The following is a 7,394-nucleotide window of genomic DNA, read 5'->3' on the forward strand; positions in this document are numbered from 1 at the left end:
ATAAATGCCTAGTTTTTAAAAAAATAATAAGGGATAGAAGGTGAGAGAGTACGTGTGTGTGTGTGTGTGTGTGTGTGTGTGATTGTGTGTGTGTGAGAGAGAGAGAGAGGGAGAGAGAGAGAGAGAGAGAGAGAGATAGGATGGATTAGATAGAAGGTTCGATAACAATAAAAAATACAGTATTTTGAAATCGCCTACTTTAGGTGATCCGTATAAATGTCTCAGATAAAAACACGGAGAATTACTCTATAAGTCGTCTAATTCTAAATAGGTTTATGCAAATACTAAAAGTACCAGGTGTTGCTTATTACAAATATGTATTTGCAACATTATTCGTCCAATAGTTTTCAATGTTATGCTAAATACCAATGTCGGATAAGGTACTTGCAGTAAAATCAAGTTGCCAGCGTAGAAATTTGTAAATAAAGATTGTTTCTGAAGAATGCTGCCAATTATTCTGAAGACAGTTGCATTGGCATAAAATTTGCTATGAAGAATATAATGTCAATGTATTGTTCCATTTGATAGTCAAACATATTTATCATGTAAACAAATTGATTTTGTTGATGGTTTGGCTAATTGATTTGATCAGGAAAATAATATCTGTCACATAACAATGATTCATCTTTATTTTTCTAAAGTTTTATCTTAGTAATAAAAACAAAAGAACGGAGTTAATAATAATAATAATAATAATAATAATAATAATAATAATAATAATAATAATAATAATAATAATAATAATAATAATAATAATAATTATTTATTATTATTTTCTTATTATTCTTCTTCTTCTTCTTCTTCTTATTATTATTATTATTATTATTATTATTATTATTATTATTATTATTATTATTATTATTATTTTATTATTATTATTATTATTATTATTATTATTTATTATTATTATTATTATCATTATTATTATTATCATTATTATTATTATTATTATTATTATATATTATTATTATTATTATTATTATTATTATGATTATTATTATTATATTAATAATAGTATTAATAATATTATTGTTATTAATAATAATAATAGTAATTAATAATAATAATAATAATAATAATAATAATAATAATATAATAATAATAATAATAATATATTCGTTGAGAGATCTTCCATACCACGAGGAAATGCTCAGAGCGCTTTATAGGGGAATCAACAATTCAGATTGAAAAACAACAAAGTCTTACGATTCTTCTTCCGATAAAGAATGTCAAATGTATATAAAAAGTTCAAAAAAGCTCAAAAATTTAATTTGGAAGTTTGTTCCAGAGAGATGGGATGTTTCTAGAAAATGATTATCCTGCAGATGACACGTAAGAGTTCTTTCCTTGAGTGACAAGCAATTTTCCATCGGATGACGAGCGAAGAGATTATCGGTTTGTTGTATATAACTCCAATTTATCATAAAGATAAGTTGGTTCATATGTGTTGAGGCATTTAAAACACAATATCAGAACTTTGTAAAATATTCACTCCTTTACAGGAAGCCAATGAAGCTCTTATAGCAGAGGTGGCGTGACGCATGGTGTTTCGTATTGCACTTAAGGACTAGATAATCTTGCAGTATTGTTTTGAATTCTTGGCTGCTTGAGTATTCTCACATTGGTGAGGTTCAAAATGAGATATCTCGTACGGTAGAGTCAAGCTCTCTCGGACTAGGCGGAGTTGTCGTACCAGTAATAAGGTCGCGGGTTCGAGATCCCATCGCCGCCGCGAAATTTGTATTTACTATTGTCTTCTGGTACTTTCCTACTCACTTCATTTCTTGTTCTTTCATTAATTAGAGCACGATGAGTCATCTGTATGGAAATTGAAGTCACCCGTAATGATGAAAGGTATTAGTTGTAGATTTTAAATGGGTTAAAACTTGTCAAATTCATCAATAAATGTTGATGTTGTGAATGTATTATCTTACTCGGTGGGAAGGGGTGGGGGGGGGGGATACACGAATACTGAAGTCAGACGATGCGAGGACGATTAAATGCGGAGAGTAGCCGCTTCGAATGTAACAAACTTGACTATAATGTATATCCTGGTGTAATGGCAGATTACTTATTTCTACACAAGAACGCAATGCCCCCTCCTTAACGACTGATTCGTGGAAATGATTTAATTGAGTCATCATTTGGTGTCATTTCTGCCTGTGTAAATGCATCTCCGGATATTAGCCACATTTCTATTAAACAAAGATTAAATGCCCTTCTCAATTATCAGGTCTTTTATATCTTGAGGTTACTATTTGTTGATGGAGAATTTAGACAACCGATGACTACATTTCTTTATTTTTTTTATTCTTACTATTCGCTCTTTGATATTCTCTTCGTCAATATTGTTTTCATTAAAACCATTCACAAATTTATAAATATCAATGAGTGTGGGTGACGGTCTCGGTGATTTCTGGTGTGCTGGTGGTTGACTGCCAAGCTGAACATTAATCGCCATATGTTTTCTTCGACCACCCACTTGACCTCGTCTATTAGTTTTAAAGATAAATGCATTGCCGTCAAATGGCACGGTGAACAAAGTATAAACACACAGACAAAATGGCTGATGTTGTAGACTCCATTCTAAAAATCAATTTTATTAAAAGCAGGATTGTTAAGAATATTCTTAAACTATTTAAAAGGGTACACAGTTATAAAACAATTATCACAGTATGAAATTCAATAATATAGAGTAAATCCAACACACACAAAAATCAAGTAATCACAGCACATTCGACACAGCTGCCTGTTGCACTCCAGTTATATTTCGGTAGGCTTAGAAAAAACTCGACTTTCTAATATTAGATGATCATTCCTGTAATAACCTTTTTTTGACTTCATTTCAAATTAGTGAATACTTTTCATTCAACCTTTGTCACGAAGACACTTATTATAAAGCTAATTGATTTAATCTTCATTACTCACTTCTCTCAAGAACATACGCCTTGACGGACACACTATTCAACTTCTCATATTATCTTTATTTTCGATATTTATATCTTACTCTTGGGACTTTTTGGAGCACTTCACTATTTTTTATTTCCGCCATAAAGGCGCCGGAATTTTGTTGGTCACCATTGCCAGGCACATTGCTGTCAGGATTTTTTTGTGGCTATGTGGTCTAGTGGTATGACATTCGCTTTAGGATCGGAAAGTCCTGGGTTTGAGCCTCACTCGGCACATAGTTGAGTCCTTGGAAAAAGTTCTTTATTCACATTCTCTCACCGTATTCAGGTGTAAAATGAGTACCTGGCCGTAAAGAGCGTTACCTCTCTCCGAAAAAATGTAATATTGCATCACAGGCGTCATGTCTCGTCCTACATGTTAAGTGTTGCTGTTGGCCAGGGACCCCTTGTAAAGTGCTTTGAGCACGTTTAGTGTATATTTTTCTTTATAAAAACTCATTTTTTTCAAGCACTTAGAATCAGGTGTCTCGGAGTTATAGCGCTATATACGTTTTCAGCATTCTTCTTCTTCTTCTTATTCTTATTCTTCTTCTTATTATTATTTATTTATTTATTATTATATTATTATTATTATTATTATTATTATTATTATTATTATTATTATTATTATTTATCATGCCGGGGTCCAGGAATTGCAAGTACTCTCTGACTGGAAGAGGAACCGCCCAAGTCCTCACGCAATATTTAATATTATCAACATATCAGCAAGATCCAATGCTCATGGCATGGGAGGAAACGATTTGTTATATAGATCCAATTCGTTCACTCTGCTCCAGCGTGCTGTTTTACAGAATGTGCTGGGATTCGGCGTGCTAAAATTCGGTGAGTATTGTAATAGATAAGTATTGTGGTTTATGAAATCAGTGTTTCTTTTCTCATCTGTCCCAATTTTTATGGGAATAACCAAACTGCTGGAAATGGTTGTACATAATGAGAGCACTCTCCATGTTATTTTCTGGTGAATTAATTTAATCGAAGCATCCACTGCAGTCAGGTCAGAATGCCAAGCTCAATCGGATGGCAATATATTCTTCATGACATTTCCTATTAGATATACAGCCTTTCGCTTGGACTTGGCACTTTGGCATCAACACATTTGAGACAAGGTTTGGAAACATTTCGATTGAGAGAAGAAAAAAAAAACTTAAAGAGAGTATGTAAATAACAGTATTTCAAGAATGAATATGGCTGCGCTGTCTCTATGGACGCTTGCCGTGCATGTGTGTGTTACTTAAAGTGTGTCAAGTCTGTTTTTAATATCCAGTTAGTAATTGGTTTCCTTAAATCTCTGTCAAGTGTTCTTAGATTTTGAATGTTATCATGTGTGTTAAGGCACTGAGGCAATTGGATGTTTCCTTGTGTTGTTGAAATCAATTCTTCGGTTGTTGTTTCTAAATATATTTGATATTATTTGAGATTGTGATTCAATGTTGTTGGAAGTGAAGTTGGTGTACGCCCTCTATATTTGGCTCTTTGCTTGAAATAATCATCCATCGAGGGTTGTGCTGGATTATTTTCATCTGGTCGGAGCACATGTCCGAACAGTTTTCATCTTTGCTTCGTTATCCGTGTGCTTTCTCTTTGAAGAGAGTAGGTAAATAAGTCTTTCGGAGCCTTACAGATCATTAAGCTTAAGTTCATCCAGGTTTCTGTAGATTTCAAGAGAGAAAGATGGTACATTGAAAAGCATTGATTAGAGCGATAGTTCCCCAAAATTCAAAAGTCCTTCACAGCAATCTAATATCTAATGTTAATAATTTTAATATATTCGAATGCCGGTCTGTTTGTTGTGATACTTGCAATCTATTACTCGAACTATCGGATCCCATATAATAATGATTTGATCTTTTATTATTTATATCGATCATAATTTATTGGTTTGCACAAATTTTTTAAAGTACTAAAATAAGATAAGCTACACTTTCTTTCTTAACAGGAGATGAATAAAAAATTATGTCCAGTCTTCATGGATTCAATTCTGAAAGGAAAATAATAAAAATGTACAAGAGATTTTCTTACCAGATTTAATCAGATAATGAATTGGTAATATAAAATTTCTGTAATAATTGGATTCAGAAAATTGAACAAATAGATCATCAGGCTAAAATTAAATAAATAGTTTCCGACGACTCAGATTTGTTTCCATGTTCTTGTGTTCTATCAGCAACGTCATCGGATAGATTACGGCCCATATTCATATGCAGCGTCCAAAATAATAAGCTTTTGTACAGCGAAATTATCCACTCAATATGCTCAGAGCGCTTTACCAAAACCAACAACAACCAACACTTAACATGTAGGACGAGACATAACGCTGTTACCGCTCAAGTACTCATTCTTCATCTGGGTATGGTGAGAAACTTTGCAATGACTCAAAACATTTTTTAGAAATTGGGAGGCGAGTTTCCTGCCACTTAAGCACAAAGCAGCAAAGTCCAATATTGTCTTCCACAATGCATCTTCCAATGTTGTTGGGCATTTAAAGCATTTCAGCATCAAGTGCAAGTGGGCAAAAATCAAATCCCCAAGGCTGCCTTTGTTTAGACCACCCTACTTGTAATTGAAAATTGTTTGTTTTCATGGAAAAGAGCAGTCAATATTAACTTTTAAGAAAATATGACTTACCTTTTCTGTATGGCAATATGTTGGAATGAACTGCATACCAATTATTGAGTCAATTATTGAGCGATATTAGGCCATTTCGGGGTTGTTGTTTTTTAATTTCAGAGAGACCTGTCTTCAAATCAGAAAAATCAGTTTCCGAGATATCTATAGCAATTGAGACGATTGGTCACAAATTAGCAATTTGCCTGAGAAAGTATTAAACAACCCTTCAAAGCCCTGTATATAATATATGTCCTCTGACACCAAACTTTCCTTTTCTGGCACGTTTGGTTGAAACATGTATGCTTATGTAGGTCTTCATGTCATATTGTTGCAAATGGCCCTATGTACCCTATTACTGCAAAATTAGAGCCTCCTTTATTCGCAGTCCCGGCGGTATAACTGGGAATGGGAGGAGAGTCTGGCCCCCTTAACATTCGGCATGTAGGACCAACGTTGAGTGGAACACGCCCTTGTGCCCATCCGCCAGCCTCACAGCTATGGGTAAATAGCAAATCCCGAGTACATTGAGCTTGTGAGCCATGACAGGCAGTCAATTTAGGAGAGGAACAACTCTGAATTCAAACTCGGGCAGATGCAGCTCGTTAGTATAGAAACACAATCGTCTAAAGGGTGGAAACCCTGAAAGAAGAGATCCCTAGTCCTACTAGTAAAGAGATTGGGCAGCAGGCTAACTACCTTCTCTTGTAAAAAGAACTATTGTTACAGAAACCTCTAAAGCGACCAGAAATCTTCATTTTGCCTTGAGGAGGGGGGGGGGGTAGGGCTTTCCATCGGAGAGATATGACTTGCTTCATTGAAAGCCGAAAAGAAGCTGTTGAACCAATGACCCTTCTTCTCCAAGGACCCCCAACTACTCTACCTGAAAACACATAACCTATATTGGAACATGGGATGTGCGAACATGAGAGAAAAAGAAATTCGTGCACAAATCACAAAAGAAATGAAAAGCTATAACCTCACTCTGCTCGGACTCTGCGAAACAAGATGGAACACCTTTGGAATAATTAAATTTGAGACAGGAAAAACCCTTCTCTATTCATGAAAAGGAGAAGATGAGCCACCTCGAAGCAGGAGTTGCTCTGCTTTTGTCGCGTCAAGCAAACAAGTCTCATATATTGAAAACCAATATCTGACCGCATTATCAAAGCAATGTTTGAATCTGCCCCACCTTTCGTGTCCCTTGGGGTTTCCACTCAAGGGACTGGCGGGTGGCATTGCTCCCTGGTCTTCTTAGTGTATGACGACTGATCTCCATTTCCTCCTTCTGATTTGGATGTTGATGGGTTCTTGGTTTGACGTTCTCCATATTTCTATATTGGTGATGTGGTCTTGCCATCTGATTTTCAAAATCCTGCGGAGGCATTTGTTATTAGGGTCTGAATTTGTGAGTAAGTTTGTGACCCTCCAGGTTTCCGACCCATACAGTAGAATAGGTTTCACATTTTAGCCAAACATTCTACGCTTGGTTGCATTAGAGATAGCTGTTGCTTTCCATATTGGTGACAAGGTGACAAAAGTCAAGACATGCAGCCTAAATTAGGCTGCTTGACAGAAACAGCATACATTGTTGGTCTCAAAATAAATGTTGAAAAATCAAAGGTGATGCGAACCAGCACCAAACCCTAATCCACATATCAAGGTATCCAGTTCAAGATGTAAACGACTTCGCATTCTTAGGCAGTAAAGTCAGTGAAACAGAAGTTTCAGAGGAGGATGATTAAGTCATAATAAGGAAAGCACAGCAGACTTTTGCCACCTTGTCGCCCATATGGAAAGCAACAGCTATCCTAATGCAAC

Source organism: Berghia stephanieae, chromosome 3 (assembly GCF_034508935.2).
Source record: "Berghia stephanieae isolate SIO BIC M18660-M18661 chromosome 3, UCSD_Bste_1.3, whole genome shotgun sequence".
NCBI lineage: Eukaryota > Metazoa > Mollusca > Gastropoda > Nudibranchia > Aeolidiidae > Berghia > Berghia stephanieae.